The following is a 17471-nucleotide window of genomic DNA, read 5'->3' as shown; positions in this document are numbered from 1 at the left end:
TTATTCTGAGAACAACAGTCTTTTTGAGACTTATAATTTACTGGTACATTCATATGTTCAATTTTTGAAGAAATTTCAGGTTACTTACCTTCGTGAACTCCGGGCCTCACGCTCTGCTCCACTGGGTACGTTGGACTGATACCAGCTGTAATGGCAAGCCGTGTAGTTCAGCCAGAGCCTTGTAGACGGAAATTACGTGAAGTAGGCCTAGGCCCACAAGCTATGAACAAAAACGTTACTTTATGTAGTACGGTAAAATCTAAGAATCAGTCGCTATTTTCCAGACCAATAGGAGATCGATGACGCGACATGACGTCATGCACGATGGCAATACCTCAAAATATGAATTTCATCGCAAGCTACCACCCCAGACACCCTCGCTACCATAACTTTTCTTTCCCTGAATACCTGATTTACGTTCAAATACGCCGGGATTCGATTCTAGGACCTTCCGTATAGTGAACCACTATCACAGCCATTACGCTATGAATTCGTTGAAGTACAAACGCTTAAAAATTTTACTTATGCATATTAATAACGAATACGCCGAAAGTATTAAATATAGCCTATGACTTCATTATTACACAATAGAATTGAATTCATTACTTTGCTATTAACCTTACTACAGTTAATATGACAGAGCGACAACTAATTTAATATTGCACAAGGAACTAATATGATAAACATCCGAATGACGACGTTACTACACTTCTGCACTATCAATTGTTTTACTGCTTGTATATTAAATCGATTCACTACATTACTCCCTTTACTATTCTATTAATCTTATTGAGGTAAATTTAAATTGTCACATTTTTACTAAAACAGTTTTTCGTACATGGAATATAATTGCAGACATACGTGACGTCATATAGGCCTATAACTTCATCGAACTTATTGGTCGGGAAAACGGCGACTCTTCTTTGGATCCTACCTGTAGGACATAATTATGTTTCAACTTAGCTATTCTTTCTCAATAATTACGTTTTAATGCATCTTATTCCTCCGCTCGCCCGTGATTTTTAATTCCATAGGGAATATTCCTAAAATGTGAAACTAGAATTTAATCCATCTTTCATTTATTTTTATTTTATTTATTTATTTATTTATTTATTAACTTATTTCTTTATTAACTTATTAACTTGTTTATTTATTTATTTATTAACTTATTTATTTAATCTGGTACAGATAAGGCCATCAGGCCTTCTCTTCCCCACTACCAGGGGATTACAATTACAATATTAAGAATACAATTACAATTATAATTACAATTTTTACGGCGGTTGCTGTCGTCTGCGATACAACGAACTTTTCTTATGATTTTCGAGTTCGTCATTTTTTTCCGGTTATTATATGCTTATTTAAGTTGTGTTAACTCTCTTTAGAGGTTTTATATTTTATTTTATCCGTCTTAGTAGGCCTATTTATTTTATTATTGTAAATATTTTTGTTTTATTACTGATATTAATATTATTATTATTATTATTATTATTATTATTAATGAATTATTTTGTATTACTATCTTTGTATCATCTCCGTCACGATTATTCTATTATTATTATTATTGTTATTATTATTATTTATTTATTTATTTATTATTTTGTATTACTATCTTTGCATCATCTCCGTCACGATTATTCTATTATTATTATTATTATTATTATTATTATTATTATTATTATTATTATTATTATTATTACTATTTCTATCAGCATTATTATTGATCTCTGTAAAATTTATGTAGACTACTGGACTGTACCCGAGCACGAGCATATGCTCATTTCGGGTATCTATTCATATGTATTCAATTCAAATGTAAATTGTAAATAAATTTGAAATTTGAAATTTAAAAAAAAATAATATTAAATTTACAAATACAATCAAAGTACTAAAAGATTAACTGATTAATAAAAGCTAGACAGTTTATTGTGAAAGTTAAGAAGAGAGAGGCATTTCTTTTATTAAGTAAATATTAAACCTACTCTACGCAGTAAGAAAATGCTTAATAAGTTTGCTTTTGAACGCTACTAAATTCCGACAGTCTCTGATGTCACTGGGTAGGGTATTCCACAAGCGCGAGAGCGAGATTGTGTATGATGATGAATACGATGATGTCTAATGTGTTGGTATGGCTAGTATGCGGCTATTTTGCGTGCGTGTGAAGAGATTATGATATGATGACAGGTAACTGAAACGGGAGGCAAGGTAGGTAGGTGTAGCGGTGTGAAGGACTTGGAAAAGGAGAACAAGAGAATGAAAATTTCTACGTTCGTTAAGCCGTAGCCAGTTTAGAGTTTGGAAGGATGGGGTGATGTGGTCAGCGCGACGGACATCGCAGACGAAGCGAACACAAGAATTATGAACACGTTGTAATTTTCATTGTGTGATTCATCATCTAGTGAGAACCTATCTACGAATTACAACCGATTAATTTCGGTCATTCTGCTCAAGTCCTGGATTGCGGATAGATTCTAACCCATGCAGAAATTCTCATATTTTGAAAGAACTGAAGGATCTCAAAGTGAAATTTACAAGTATAAGCAATATTACGTCTCTTTAACATAGATCCAACGCCACTTCTAAAAGACACCCTAATTAATTAACTTCCTTAGAAATATGCATACGTCTACAAACCGTCCATTTTGGAAAATAGACTGGCGCAGTACAATTCTCAATGTCTCGAATGTTGTCGGTCTCATGAGGCGAAGGAAAGCTCAAAACCAAGTTCCCGGAAGAGTTTAAGTTAAGAGAAGGTAGGACACTCCTGCTGTCGAAGTGCCTACGAAACCGCACAAGACAATTGGGGTTGATGGTTCATACTGTATTTTTTAATTGCAAGAGAAACCGACGTCAGGAAAGTGGCATACAAATGTTTCATAAATTCTTCAAGTATGATGTCCCTTACGTTTCGTTATTTACAATATGTTGAAGGGCCGTAACAGACAACCTGTATCCCAATGACGTGGTCATAACATTCTAATTCATTTTATTATACGATTCTATCATTTACTTCCTCATATGAAGAGAACATGAATTACCAAGCGTCTTCGTTACAGCTGCCTATCACCTCATGGGGACGAAATCAAATCAGAAACGTCAAATATGCCAATAGTCGAATGCGTCCTCGAAACTTTTTTGCGGTAATTAATAACATTTTCTGCAGAATATCAATGAAGCAAGACTTAAAACTAATAAAATTCAATCTCTCTTCAATTCTCGTACTTCAAGTGCGTCAGTGCTTTTCAGCCTGAAAACTGAACGTAAAGGAAAGTGAAACATTCTTGTTTTAAATTTTATTTCAAATCCACAATTCTGAGTGAATTTATTTTTAATAAACCCTTAAACTCTCCAAAAGAATATTAATTCGTTACCATTTAATTTTATGTATATCAATCAACAAAGAAAAAATTACAAATAAACATTTTTGAATAAAAAGTGTGAGCAAAATTTTCTTAATGGCAGAAGTTCAGTATGCTATAATCGCTCCTTCACCAATTTTCTTGCAACTTGCTAAACCTTCAAATACTACGGTTAATTTTATCGAACACAAAATAGCGAACTCTGAATACTTTCACCAAATTAGTTTCTACACGCTACATACATACATTTTTGTTCGATTATTTTACTCAGCTTCTGCCATTGATACAAAATGGTGGCCATTTTAACCATTTAAGAATCACGATAAAATTTCCAAATGCAACGAGACACTTAAGATTAATTTCTCGCTCTTTCCAAGCGTCGTATTAACGTGACTAAGATATTTACCGAACAGTATGAAAAACAAAGCAATCACGTACAATCTTGCTTTACAATAAAGCGTATTTAATTGTGTCGGTTTGCTATTAGTCGAAATATAAGACAACTTGCACAGCTGCAGAAAATGTCGCTTAACCAAAATGGAGCCTACGGTTAAAATATTGAATGTAGATAAGATTTTTCAGAATAGAGTCCATATTCTTCTTTATTAAGTAATTTGAGTGAAGGCAGACGTTTTATTTGAAATAGAAAACCTATTCACATCCCATAAGTCTCTAATATCTTAGTTCTGTTCAACTATGGGTAAAGCGTAGTACTTCACTAGCAAGACTTTAAAGAATTTCAGAGAAAATACTGCAATAGAGAAACGCTTACTCAATTCAAAGTTACATGAAACCATATCCTATTTATTTCATTGCAAATTAGCTTCTACTTCCAAATAGAAGTTGGAAGCTCAACAGTTACCTTATCGAACCCAGGACCCACCACTCTGCTCTTCGGAACACGGTGGACTAAATGGAGTCCAGCGCTCAGCACCACGTGCTGACGGCAAGCTTTTCGATTCAGCCAATGGCATTGCAGACGGAAGTTACGTAATATCGCTTTTTGGGGTAACTAACATACATTTCATATAATAAAGGGTGATGATGTGCTTTAAATATCTGTATTTGTTGTTGAAAATTATTTCAGATGTAGCTGTATATCCATCTGCCTTCTAAAGCTCACACACATACAAATAATCACAACAAAATATTAAGTCTGAAGTCGACGCAATTCAAACATCCAGTCTTCTACATCCGATCCCGTCCACGTATACAGAAATTAACCTGCCCCATCGCCTGAACGCACTCAGGGGTGTACACTGGCGTTCAAAGATATCTGATCTACGATTTCCTGATCGTATAAACGAACTTTCTAGCAACTCAATAATGAGTCAGAGTCAAAGATATAACACACAGATCTTCTATCTTGTTGTTGGATAGAGTTTCGGTTGATTGTAACCCTTCCTCTTAGGGTTACGTACACGTTGGAGCGACGATAAACGATAAAAGAAGCAGCGATGCTATATCAGAGAGAATTGAAGCATGCATTGTCATTGAGGTGTGCATATTGGAGTAACGATAAAAACGAAGAGACACGATAAAAGCGACGAAAAAGAAAAATTCCATTTTCTTCGCTCTTGTCGTTTACATGATCTCTGATTAAGACAATATTAGTCTGTATAATGACCGGCGGTTATTAATATATATTAATCGATTTATTACTATTTCGGCATATTAAATTAATTATTGTCGATATTGGCAAATTGATCAGTTGTGTATTTATTCGTCATATGTTATGTGATCACAAGAACCAATCACAACACAACGAATTTATACTATCTTTGGGATGAGAAACGGGTTTAATTTTGTACGTATTTAAGTTATATTAACCTTGAACCTAGCAGCTGATACTTTCTATATATCTTCTTCATTAAGTGGATGCATAGAATATCTTCTACTGATAAATCAAAATGTTCGCTTCCCGCGTCCTCGTTGCTCCGATATGAACACTTGATTCTTTGATAATACCAAAGCGTCTCTAGGTCATTTCTTTTATCGTTTATCGTTGCTCCAACATGTACGTACCCTTAGGTGATATAGTACATCATTCTCTTTGGTGTCTGCTTGCTAAATAAATTCAGTCGACACGAATGCATCCTACTGAGAATATTTTTTTTTTCAGCTCGGTAGATGGCTCTGGATTAGTATATTACAAATATTGTGGATGTCATTCTTTGAAGCGAATTTATGAGAGTAATTGTTTTGGTCGTCCATTTTCGTATTTTCTGTTTATGTCACACCTGCCAAAAGAATTTGTAAGTCCATTGTTATTGAGTACTGCCTTGTGATAGAGTTTAAATGGAATTTTTGTATACATTCATGAAGATATTCTAGTTGGACATCATCGTGAAGTTGCCTGGTACCTGGCTATTCATAGACGATAAGATGATAATTGTAATTGTAATTCTTTATTTAACGTTCCTTTTAAGCTACAGAGGCTATTCATAGACGAGAAGATGATAATTGTAATTGTAATCCTTTATTTAACGTTCCTTTTAAGCTACAGAGGCTATTCATAGACGATAAGATGATAATTGTAATTGTAATCCTTTATTTAACGTTCCTTTTAAGCTACAGAGGCTATTCATAGACGATAAGATGATAATTGTAATTGTAATTCTTTATTTAACGTTCCTTTTAAACTACAGAGGCTATTCACAGTAGATAAAATGATAATTGTAATTGTAATTCTTTATTTAACGTTCCTTTTAAGCTACAGAGGCTATTCATAGACGATAAGATGATAATTGTAGTTGTAAACCTTTATTTAACGTTCCTTTTAAACTACAGAGGCTATTCATAGACGAGAAGATGATAATTGTAATTGTAATCCTTTATTTAACGTTCCTTTTAAGCTACAGAGGCTATTCATAGACGATAAGATGATAATTGTAGTTGTAATCCTTTATTTAACGTTTCTTTTAAACTACAGAGGCTATTCATAGACGATAAGATGATAATTGTAATTGTAATCCTTTATTTAACGTTCCTTTTAAGCTACAGAGGCTATTCATAGACGATAAGATGATAATTGTAGTTGTAATTCATTATTTAACGTTCCTTTTAAACTACAGAGGCTATTCATAGACGATAAGATGATAATTGTAATTGTAATTCTTTATTTAACGTTTCTTTTAAACTACAGAGGCTATTCATAGACGATAAGATGATAATTGTAATTGTAATTCTTTATTTAACGTTCCTTTTAAACTATAGAGGCTATTCATAGACGATAAGATGATAATTTTAATTGTAATTCTTTATTTAACGTTCCTTTTAAACTACAGAGGCTATTCATAGACGATAAGATGATAATTTTAATTGTAATTCTTTATTTAACGTTCCTTTTAAACTACAGAGGCTATTCATAGACGATAAGATGATAATTGTAATTGTAATTCTTTATTTAACGTTCCTTTTAAGCTACAGAGGCTATTCATAGACGATAAGATGATAATTTTAATTGTAATTCTTTATTTAACTTTCCTTTTAAGCTACAGAGGCTATTCATAGACGATAAGTTGATAATTTTAATTGTAATTCTTTATTTAACGTTCCTTTTAAACTACAGAGGCTATTCATAGACGATAAGATGATAATTGTAATTGTAATTCTTTATTTAACGTTCCTTTTAAACTACAGAGGCTATTCATAGACGATAAGATGATAATTGTAATTGTAATTCTTTATTTTACGTTCCTTTTAAACTACAGAGGCTATTCATAGACGATAAGATGATAATTTTAATTGTAATTCTTTATTTTACGTTCCTTTTAAACTACAGAGGCTATTCATAGACGATAAGATGATAATTTTAATTGTAATTATATATTTAACGTTCCTTTTAAACTACTGAGGCTCTTCATAGACGACAAGATAATTGTAATTGTAATTCTTTATTTAACGTTTCTTTTAAACTACAGGAGCTCTTCATAGATAAGATGATAATTGTAATTGTAATTCTTTATTTAACGTTTCTTTTAAACTACAGGAGCTCTTCATAGACGACAGGATGATAATTTTAATTGTAATTCTTTATTTAAAGTTCCTTTTAAACTACAGGAGCTCTTCATAGACGACAAGATGATAATTGTAATTGTAATTCTTTATTTAACGTTCCTTTTAAACTACAGGAGCTCTTCATAGACGACAAGATGATAATTGTAATTGTAATTCTTTATTTAACGTTCCTTTTAAACTACAGGAGCTCTTCATAGACGACAAGATGATAATTGTAATTGTAATTCTTTATTTAACGTTCCTTTTAAACTACAGGAGCTCTTCATAGACGACAAGATGATAATTGTAATTTTAATTCTTTATTTAACGTTTCTTTTAAACTACAGGAGCTCTTCATAGACGACAAGATGATAATTGTAATTTTAATTCTTTATTTAACGTTTCTTTTAAACTACAGGAGCTCTTCATAGACGACAAGATGATAATTGTAATTTTAATTCTTTATTTAACGTTCCTTTTAAACTACAGGAGCTCTTCATAGACGACAAGATGATAATTGTAATTGTAATTCTTTATTTAACGTTCCTTTTAAACTACAGGAGCTCTTCATAGACGACAAGATGATAATTGTAATTTTAATTCTTTATTTAACGTTCCTTTTAAACTACAGAGGCTATTCATAGACGACAAGATGATAATTGTAATTGTAATTCTTTATTTAACGTTTCTTTTAAACTACAGGAGCTCTTCATGGACGACAAGATGATAATTGTAGTTGTAGTTCTTTACTTCATGACACTATTCCGGAATCGAAATAATAATAATGTCTTGTTACAAACCAGCTGGCAGTCAGCTATACTTGTTTATAGTCATTAGTCATGTGATTTTTCTAGCAGTTAAGCATATTTACTGTTTGCTGCTTTCCAGTTTTCATAGACGTTATTTGTTACTATAGAGACCGTGACAACCCGAAGGCCACGCCAAGTACACAAGTCTATTAATCTTCTTCTGTTACAAGCGATAAAAGTTTTAACAGCCTAACTTGCATACATAATGACATAGCTACTGCAATTTAACCAAGGAGAGCACTCATAATAACAGTGTTTTGTGTATACGTAGGCTTAAATTATAGTACGGTTGTGTACAAGATAAGAGTAGGCCTATTGTAACAGGAACTGTGCCGATCATGACGTAAGTTATGGGAAGGTTTCAACAACAGAGTTTAAAAATGCACCAACAAGTTGTTTGTTAACATATGCTAAAATTTTAACAACTACTAGCCGTACCCGTGCGCTCCGCTGCACCCGTTAGAAATAAATATAAAGTAATTACATAATTAAAATAGGAAATTTGATCCAGGGAACATTCGTGTTTGATAGAAGGATAAATCGTTTAATATGTTACTTAATTTAAATTGCATCCCAATAATTAAAATGCGATCATTTTGGTCCAGAGACACTCATTTGGTGCAATGACAATTCCTTTAACATGTTTCTTAATTTTTATTACATGCAACCATAGTTTAATGAACATTGACATCATTTAGATTTAATGTGTATATTTTATTTTACTTGCTATATGTTTCCATTGAATTATGGTAATAACTTAATTTTAACCCTTGTTTTCTACGTATTCAGTAAATGGCGCTTGGCCCACTATGGGTCTGAACCCTTCAAATAACTTAAATTATATTATATTATATTATATTATATTATATTATATTATATTATATTATATTATATTATATTATATTATATTATATTATATTATATATTATATTATATTATGTTATATTATATTATATTATATAAAAAGTGTGTTGATAACGGATGTACTCCGATAAGTAAGTTTTTAATTTGTTATGGGGGCTCTTGAATCTTAGGAGGAACAAGTTTCATTTTACAACAGCGCAACATAATCTGCTTGGCTCATTGCCCAATTTTTTTGCATTGCATTTAATGCATATGTATTTTATGTATTTTAACTCGATTCAATTGAGCATAGTTAAAATTTGGATTATAAAATAATGGAATGTTAAGCTAATATATTATTACTGCATACTAAATGATACACTCTCGTTGTTCGTTAATTCTCTCAGATAAACATTATTTTAAGAAATACAGGAAACAAATATACAGAATAACCTATCAAGTTTCCTGTGCATAAGAAGCTATTTTAATCTTACCTGTCCTCAATTCACTCAGAAGTTACTGTAATAACATTATAGCATTATGTCCATCTAGAGAAACTACACTTTCCAATGGTGACATAATAATTAATTGCACAAATCGGTTAATTTAGCTTCCGATATTACTTCATATAAACACAGAAACATTCTCTGTAGGCTATCTTTCATAGCTTTCGATTGTTGTTGACCAAGGCCCCTTATAGACGAAGTCATTTGTTCTTTATTTCATTACACCGCCTTAGATGGCAGTTATTTTAATTTTAAAACTCATTTAACTCATTAAATATCAGTCCTATCAAACTTTTTCAAAGAATAAAACTTATCGGAAATAATTTTTAAAGAAAGTTTTGTTATGTAACCTTTTTCACAAAAATCAATAATAAGCGAGATATTTCGATTTATTTAATTCAGGCCCCCTTATAACCCCCCTTTTAAATAATGTATTTTGAATGCCATATAGCCTAAAATCTAAGTTACAACGAACTTAATTTATATTCCAATTTTCATCGAAATCGGTTCAGCCATTATCGCGTGAAAAGGTAACAAACATACAGACAGACAGACATACAAACAAAAATTTCAAAAAAAAGCGATTTTCGGTTTCAGGGTGGTTAATTATATATGTTAGGACCAATTATTTTTGGAAAATCGAAAATTACCAGAAAAATTTCGTCTACAGATTTATTATTAGTATAGATAAGGGTCGAATTCATAGTCGTCACTTATAAAATGAGGAAACACTTAAGTAATGAGCGTTTCCTTAGCATTTATTTCAGATCGTATTGCAGAGACGCTACTCATTCACATGCCCTGAGCATTCCCTTGACATCGAAAGAAATGTGGCAACGTGACTAGACGTGAGCGCTTTCCTACATTCAATTGTTTTCCAGCGCTTTCAAATTGTTAAATCGGCATTATTGTCATAGGCCTACACAAATACAGAAGTAAATATTATAGAGCTAAAAATTATACAAGATGTCCAGAAAGCATTTTACAGAAAAGAAAGAAGTGAGCTAAGATAACTAGTTATGAAATATGGAGATATCGTCGAAAGTAAAACAAAATTGATAATTGTTCTCTGCAAAAGAAGAAATTGACATGGAACAAAATTGCAATAGATTTTAATGCAAAGTCCGGAAATATTCCTGTAAATAAATAATTTTCATTTATTTTTCAGTTATTTTTATGCTAAACAAAGTGGAAGTGATATAATTACGCAAATTTTAACAGCTTATTCCTTGGGTGGAATAAAAACAAAAATGCAAATAACACTTTGTTGGGACGTGAATACTTTTCGAAAAAAAAAAAAAAAAAACTTCTTAAATGTACCTGAAATGCTGCTGTATCATAAAATCTCAAAGCAACCAGTACTTTCAGCAGTGGCGAAATCGGTAAGCCTCATGGTTGTATTGTGAATTGTGTTCTTGTCGAAAGGGTATCTCCTCTTAAATTGTTGATCATTATACATCTCTAAAGGGTTTTCCATATCTCTGATATATGTTTTGCTGGCCGAAACTCATTTTCATTTTAATTACAGAACTCAATAAATTAAATTAAATCATAATCATCATCTATTGTATACCGAATCAGCTGATTACAATGCATATGAGGAAACACTTGAGTAAGCTGACAAGCTACCTTATTTGAATAAGTGTTCACTTAAGTGGGATTTATGAATTGGAAATTATTATAAGCAAATGCTTAAGTGTTTCCTTACGATAAGTGTTGACTATGAATTCGGCCCTTAGCATTTTTTTCGTGTATTCAGATTCGACCAACTCTCGCGAAAATTGGAAATTCTATGACTCAGGGAGGCCGTGTCAAAATCCGAAACTTTTCTAAACGCGTTTCACACGCTTCACAAAGAGAAAACCTGTACAATATTACAATCTCTTCGGCTATTATTATTCATTGTTATTGAAAATGAACCACGAAACTGATGATGTGAAAATAAATATAAAGTATCCAGTTTTAGTACCATAAAAAAGTATTTGTTAGTGGAATTGGTACCGAATATAAAGATTTTTCTTTGACGGTGAAGATTGGTACAAGCCCTATGCGCATAATATTGCAGATATATTAATAAATTTTGGTAGTGTGTGTTTTATTATCTACTAGTAGTAAGTGGCTCAAATTCCAGATCAGTGTGTGCTATAATAAGTGAATAGAGTTCACCTAAACACAGGTATGTAGTGAATTTGTAGAAATGATTATGTTTAAATTCAAAAATTATTTTAAGGTCAAAGATTTAAGGCTGATTCACAATAAACCGAGATCGGAAACGGCAACGAGAACGAGAACGGAAATATTGTTAAAATAAATGTATTTAAATGCGAGTATTCACAATTAACTATTGTGACCGCTCACATTTAAATACACTTATTTTAACATTATTTCCGTTCTCGTTCTCGTTGCCGTTTCCGTTCCCGGTTTATTGTGAACCAGCCTTTACTCTAGAGCAGCCGTGGCGAAAATGTTATCGTGCGCCGAGCCACTGTGTAACGTTGCGTGCATAGCACCTATGGAGGGAGGCGGACACCCGAAGGGGAAGTGAAGCAACTGTCTGACTTATTAACGGATTTTCATTTTCCTTACGTCAAGCAATTAAATATAATTTTATACAGTATAAGGCTACAAATTAATGTTTAGTACGTGTAACGAAGAAAGAAATGAACAATAAAACATAGGACACATTATCACAACCTAAAATTAACTGTCTTCAGAATGTCTCTTGCGACAGAGTTTCAAACTCAGGAATTATATCACTTACTGCCAGTCGTAGTTGATCACGAAGGTATTTGTCTGTCAGTCGTGATCTAAATTTGGTTTTTACTATCTTCATTGTTGAAAAAAAAATTCACAAACGTAAGTTGTAGAGAACATGGCTTCAACAGAGCAAGCGAAAGAACGAAGCTTGGAATATTTATTTTTTTGGCAAAGATTTGAAAAGTTCAACATTTTTCAAGTCCTTACATCTAGCTTTCATTTAACATCACATTGTACAACTGTGAGTTTTGAAATTGAAGATCTAACCGCATTATTCGTATAATTATCTGCTGAAAAATGATCGACGTATCGACGTACAGGGATATTTATTATTATTATTATTATTATTATTATTATTATTATTATTATTATTATTATTATTATTAAGCTATTATTATTATTATTATTATAATTATTATCATTATTAACACTTAACCTTTTAATGTTTCATCAGTAACATGTAGGCCTAGTACGTGGTACAGTCATTAAGTTCTAATACTGAGCGCATAGTGGCGTTGTGGTGCACTATAGCACATAGGTGGCGCCATGGTATGATACCTTGTCAGTCTCTCGACCCAACAAGAGACAGTTGAGTGCATGCACTGTAAGCAGAACTACGGTCTTTGTTGTGACGGTGATTTGAATGCGCACGTCGGAACCCGAGATGTCACAGTTTGAGCCACGGGCAAACATCAAGTTCTGCCAGAAATTAGGCAAAACTGCTGCCGAAACGTTTCAAATGATGCAGCAAGTTTACGGTGAGGACGCAGTGAGTCGCAGTGTTGTGTTTAGGTGGCACCGACGTTTTTTGCAAGGAAGAGACAGTTTGGAAGATGATGTGCGTACTGGTCGGCCACAAACAATTCTAACTAAACGCAAGATCCAAGAAGTTGCAACGTTGGTGCGTGCTAACCGCTCCTAATCGGTAGACGATATCGCAGCAACAGTAGGGGTCAGCCATGGTACTTGCTACAAAATTCTGTCTGATGACCTGAACATGTCTCGTGTTACCCAGCACAGTGTCCCACGAATCCTGTCGCAAGACCAACGTGATGATCGCATGACGATTTGTGGTGACCTCATCAGTAGTGCTGACGATGATCCGATGTTTCTCAACCGGATAATAACTGGAGACGAAACTTGGTGTTTCCTTTACGATCCGCAACTGAAACGATAATCCGTCACCTGAATTTTTTTATTTTATTGGGTTATTTTACGACGCTGTATCAACATCTCAGGTTATTTAGCGTCTGAATGAAATGAAAGTGATAATGCCGGTGAAATGAGTCCGGGGTCCAGCACCGAAAGTTACCCAGCATTTGCTCGCATTGGGTTGAGGGAAAACCCCGGAAAAAACCTCAACCAGGTAACTTGCCCCGACCGGGATTCGAACCCGGGCCACCTGGTTTCGCGGCCAGACGCGCTGACCGTCCGTCACCTGGAAAACGCCGTATCACCACGACAGAAAAAACCGCGACAAGACAGGTCAAAAGGCAAGGTGATGCTTGAACTGTTTTTTGATTCAAATGGAATTGTTCACATGGAATTCATCCCAGAAGGTGCAACTGTGAACAAAACCCGCTACAAAGAGATCCTTGGCCGTTTACGAGATTCAATTCGCCGTAAGCGACCTGAGCTATGGCGTACAAAGAATTGGCTGTTGCTACATGACAACGCCCCTGCACATCGCTCTGTCCTTGTCCAAGAGGAACTTGCAAGACAACAGGTGACAGTTCTTCCACACCCTCCGTACTCACCTGATCTCGTACCATGCGATTTTTTTCTCTTTCCTCGAATGAAAGCAACCCTACGTGGGCGTAGATTTCATTCTTCCGAAGAGGTCATGACTGCCACAAGAGAAGCCATACGGGACCTTCCTGCCAACATCTTTCAACGGTGCTTCCAGCAGCTATACCAACGTTGGCAAACGTGCATATCGGCCAACGGAGACTATTTTGAGGGAGGATGTGGTTCTGTTTAAATGTACGCCGTGTTATGCGGCATCTTGTGATACATCCAGATTCTTGTGGGAGCCTACCCTCTAGGCGTCAAGTCTTAGAACTTAATGACTGTACCACGTATAATGCCGTTTTATGTTATACAACCGTTTTCCTCGTAATACTTGTGAAGAAATATACATTTAATATTCTCATCATATTGGCAGCAAAAAAATGCGTCCTTCCATCCTACTTGGAACTTTCGTTTTTGTAGAGGTACATGGTTTCGAGAGAGACATTGCGACGATACGCCACTCGCAGGTCAGAGACAAATACAAATGGAACGGAGTTTGACTCCAGTGAGTGAGAGGATGGGGGTTAGGGGTGGTAGGAAGCAAGAGAAATGCATAGCTATCATTGCGAGTCACAATATGCCCTTGAGTCTCATTTTCGCCACGGCTGCTCTAGAGTAACCATTATTTTTGTATTTTAAAGCTTAAGGTGTATACACACATCGCTAAAAAATGAAAGAGCTCTGATAAATAGTACTATCACAGTCTAGTATATACAGTCACGAAGCTCAATACGTAGTAACTATGCATCCATAGATAGTTGCTAACCACTAGGATCGCTAATATCACCTCATTACAGACAATGCGACATAGTACCGGAACAGTCTATTGTTCCTAGCACCTTCACAACTCAAGCTTCGAGACTGTATGTATGTATGTATGTATGTATGTATGTATGTATGTATGTATGTATGTATGTATGTATGTATGTATGTATGTATGTATGTATGTATGTATGTATTTATTTATTCACACTGCAATGGGTATATACCCGGTGGCAGTGGTAACTAATTACACTCAATAATGACAATAATAAACTTATTAATTAAAATACAATTAATAATAATATTAATAATTAATACTAACAATAATTTATAATAATAATAATAATAATAATAATAATAATAATAATAATAATAATAATAATAATAATAATAATAATAATAATAATAATAATATGGAATATCCTAAATTAAATGAAGCACGATCACTTAAAATACCATTTAAAATAAATCTAATTTGTATCTTAACTCTAAGTTCGAACTAAAACCCACGAGTATGATATGTTCATATCTGCACAAGTACCTTTCAATATTACGCTCATTTCGCTGTCAACTCACTCACTGCACTGGAACTACGACACATTTCACTGATTCTATCCTGATTTCACTAACACTTCAAAAACATTTCACTGTTCAAATACTTTGCACTGCCACTATAAACTATAACGCTTCACTGACAGGAACACGTTTCACTTACTCAACACACTTCACTGACACAACACACTTCACCGACACAACATAATTCTTCACTGATACAGCACTTCAATAACAACATATCATTTACACCCTTTAAATACTGTGTATAATTACCGTCTATTAGTAAAGTCCTTAAGCCTATTTTTAAATACATTTTTTATTGTTGGTAAAGCCTTTAGTAAGTCTGCAGGTAAAGCATTCCAGTCCCTGATAGTACGATTGAGAAAAGAAAACTTTCCAGTGTCCATCCTCTGCCTTCTTTCCCTCAATTTATATGAGTGGTCGTTCCTTGAAGAGTAATTTGGCGGTTGCAACCTATTTTTTATTTCTCTCCAGGCAGGCTCACCTCTACTAGACTGTGGTATTATGTTTATGATTACTTGAAGATAGGTTATTTTTATCATTATTTTACACGCGATAAGAAGAACTCCCCATAAATGTGCAGCTTCACACATTAATGGTAAAATAATATCAGAAACGGTTCCAATCCCTAGGCTTAGCCTATATGATGAGCTACCTTACTTACTTACTTACTTACAAATGGCTTTTAAGGAACCCAGAGGTTCATTGCCGCCCTCACATAAGCCCGCCATTGGTCCCTATCCTGTGCAAGATTAATCCAGTCTCTATCATCATACCCCACCTCCCTCAAATCCATTTTAATATTATCTTCCCATCTACGTCTCGGCCTCCCTAAAGGTCTTTTTCCCTCCGGTCTCCCAACTAACACTCTATATGCATTTCTGGATTCGCCCATACGTGCTACATGTCCTGCCCATCTCAAACGTCTGGATTTAATGTTCCTAATTATGTCAGGTGAACAATACAATGCGTACAGTTCTGCGTTGTGTAGCTTTCTCCATTCTCCTGTAACTTCATCCCTCTTAGCCCCAAATATTTTCCTAAGAACCTTATTCTCAAATACCCTCAATCTCTGTTCCTCTCTCAAAGTGAGAGTCCAAGTTTCACAGCCATACAGAACAACCGGTAATGTAACTGTTTTATAAATTCTAACTTTCAGATTTTTTTATAGCAGACTAGATGACAAAAGCTTCTCAACCGAATAATAACTGGCATTTCCCATATTTATTCTGCGTTTAATTTCCTCCCGAGTGTCATTTACATTTGTTACTGTTGCTCCAAGATATTTGAATTTTTCCACCTCTTCGAAGGATAAATCTCCAACTTTTATAGTTCATTTCGTACAATATTCTGATCACGAGACATAGTCATATACTTAGTCTTTTCGGGATTTACTTCCAACCCTATCTCTTTACTTGCTTCAAGTAGAATTTCCGCGTTTTCCCTAATCGTTTGTGGATTTTCTCCTAACATATTCACGTCATCCACATAGACAAGCAGCTGATGTAACCCGTTCAATTCAAACCCTCTGTGTTATCCTGAACTTTCCTAATGGCATATTCTAGAGCAAAGTTAAAAAGTAAAGGTGATAGTGCATCTCCTTGCTTTAGCCCGCAGTGAATTGGAAAAGCATCAGATAGAAACTGGCCTATACGGACTCTGCTGTAAGTTTTACTAAGACACATTTTAATTAATCGAACTAGTTTCTTGGGAATACCAAATTCAATAAGAATATTATATAAAACTTCTCTCTTAACCGAGTCATACGCCTTTTTGAAATCTATGAATAGCTGATGTACTGTACCCTTATACTCCCATTTTTTCTCCAATATCTGTCGAATTCAAAAAATCTGATCAATTATGATGAGCTACCGTATTTCATAATCATTTTAGTCATAATTAATTACATCCATTCATGCAATCCAATTTATGCCTATAGTATAGTAAGGATCACGCAATAGCAGTTCCTAAAAGCCTAATTTGGCAGTCTCTTCAGTTGGTATTATCTCGTGGGGTGCGGCGACTTGTGACGGGGGTGGATTTGCTTACTTTTTCCACTCTGGAATTAA

The 17471-nt window shown here is 34.1% G+C and overlaps 1 long non-coding RNA gene across 2 annotated transcripts in view; it reads right to left on the bottom strand.

Moving 5' to 3' along the window:
- The window catches only part of LOC138712607 (uncharacterized), a 73479-nt gene that overhangs the window by 14555 nt on the left and 41453 nt on the right, over positions 1-17471 (bottom strand). Inside the window, exons 1-2 of one of the 2 annotated variants that reach the window (XR_011335756.1) lie at positions 4222-4264; positions 89-220 (exon numbers count right to left, since the gene is read on the bottom strand). This is a non-coding gene — a long non-coding RNA (uncharacterized lncRNA). Of the gene's footprint in view, positions 1-88; positions 221-4221; positions 4265-17471 lie in introns of those variants that run through there. The other variant, XR_011335758.1, reaches the window with a different exon arrangement.

Source organism: Periplaneta americana, chromosome 2 (genome assembly GCF_040183065.1).
Source record: "Periplaneta americana isolate PAMFEO1 chromosome 2, P.americana_PAMFEO1_priV1, whole genome shotgun sequence".
Classification (NCBI taxonomy): domain Eukaryota; kingdom Metazoa; phylum Arthropoda; class Insecta; order Blattodea; family Blattidae; genus Periplaneta; species Periplaneta americana.
This window is presented reverse-complemented; position numbering and strand designations above follow the sequence as displayed.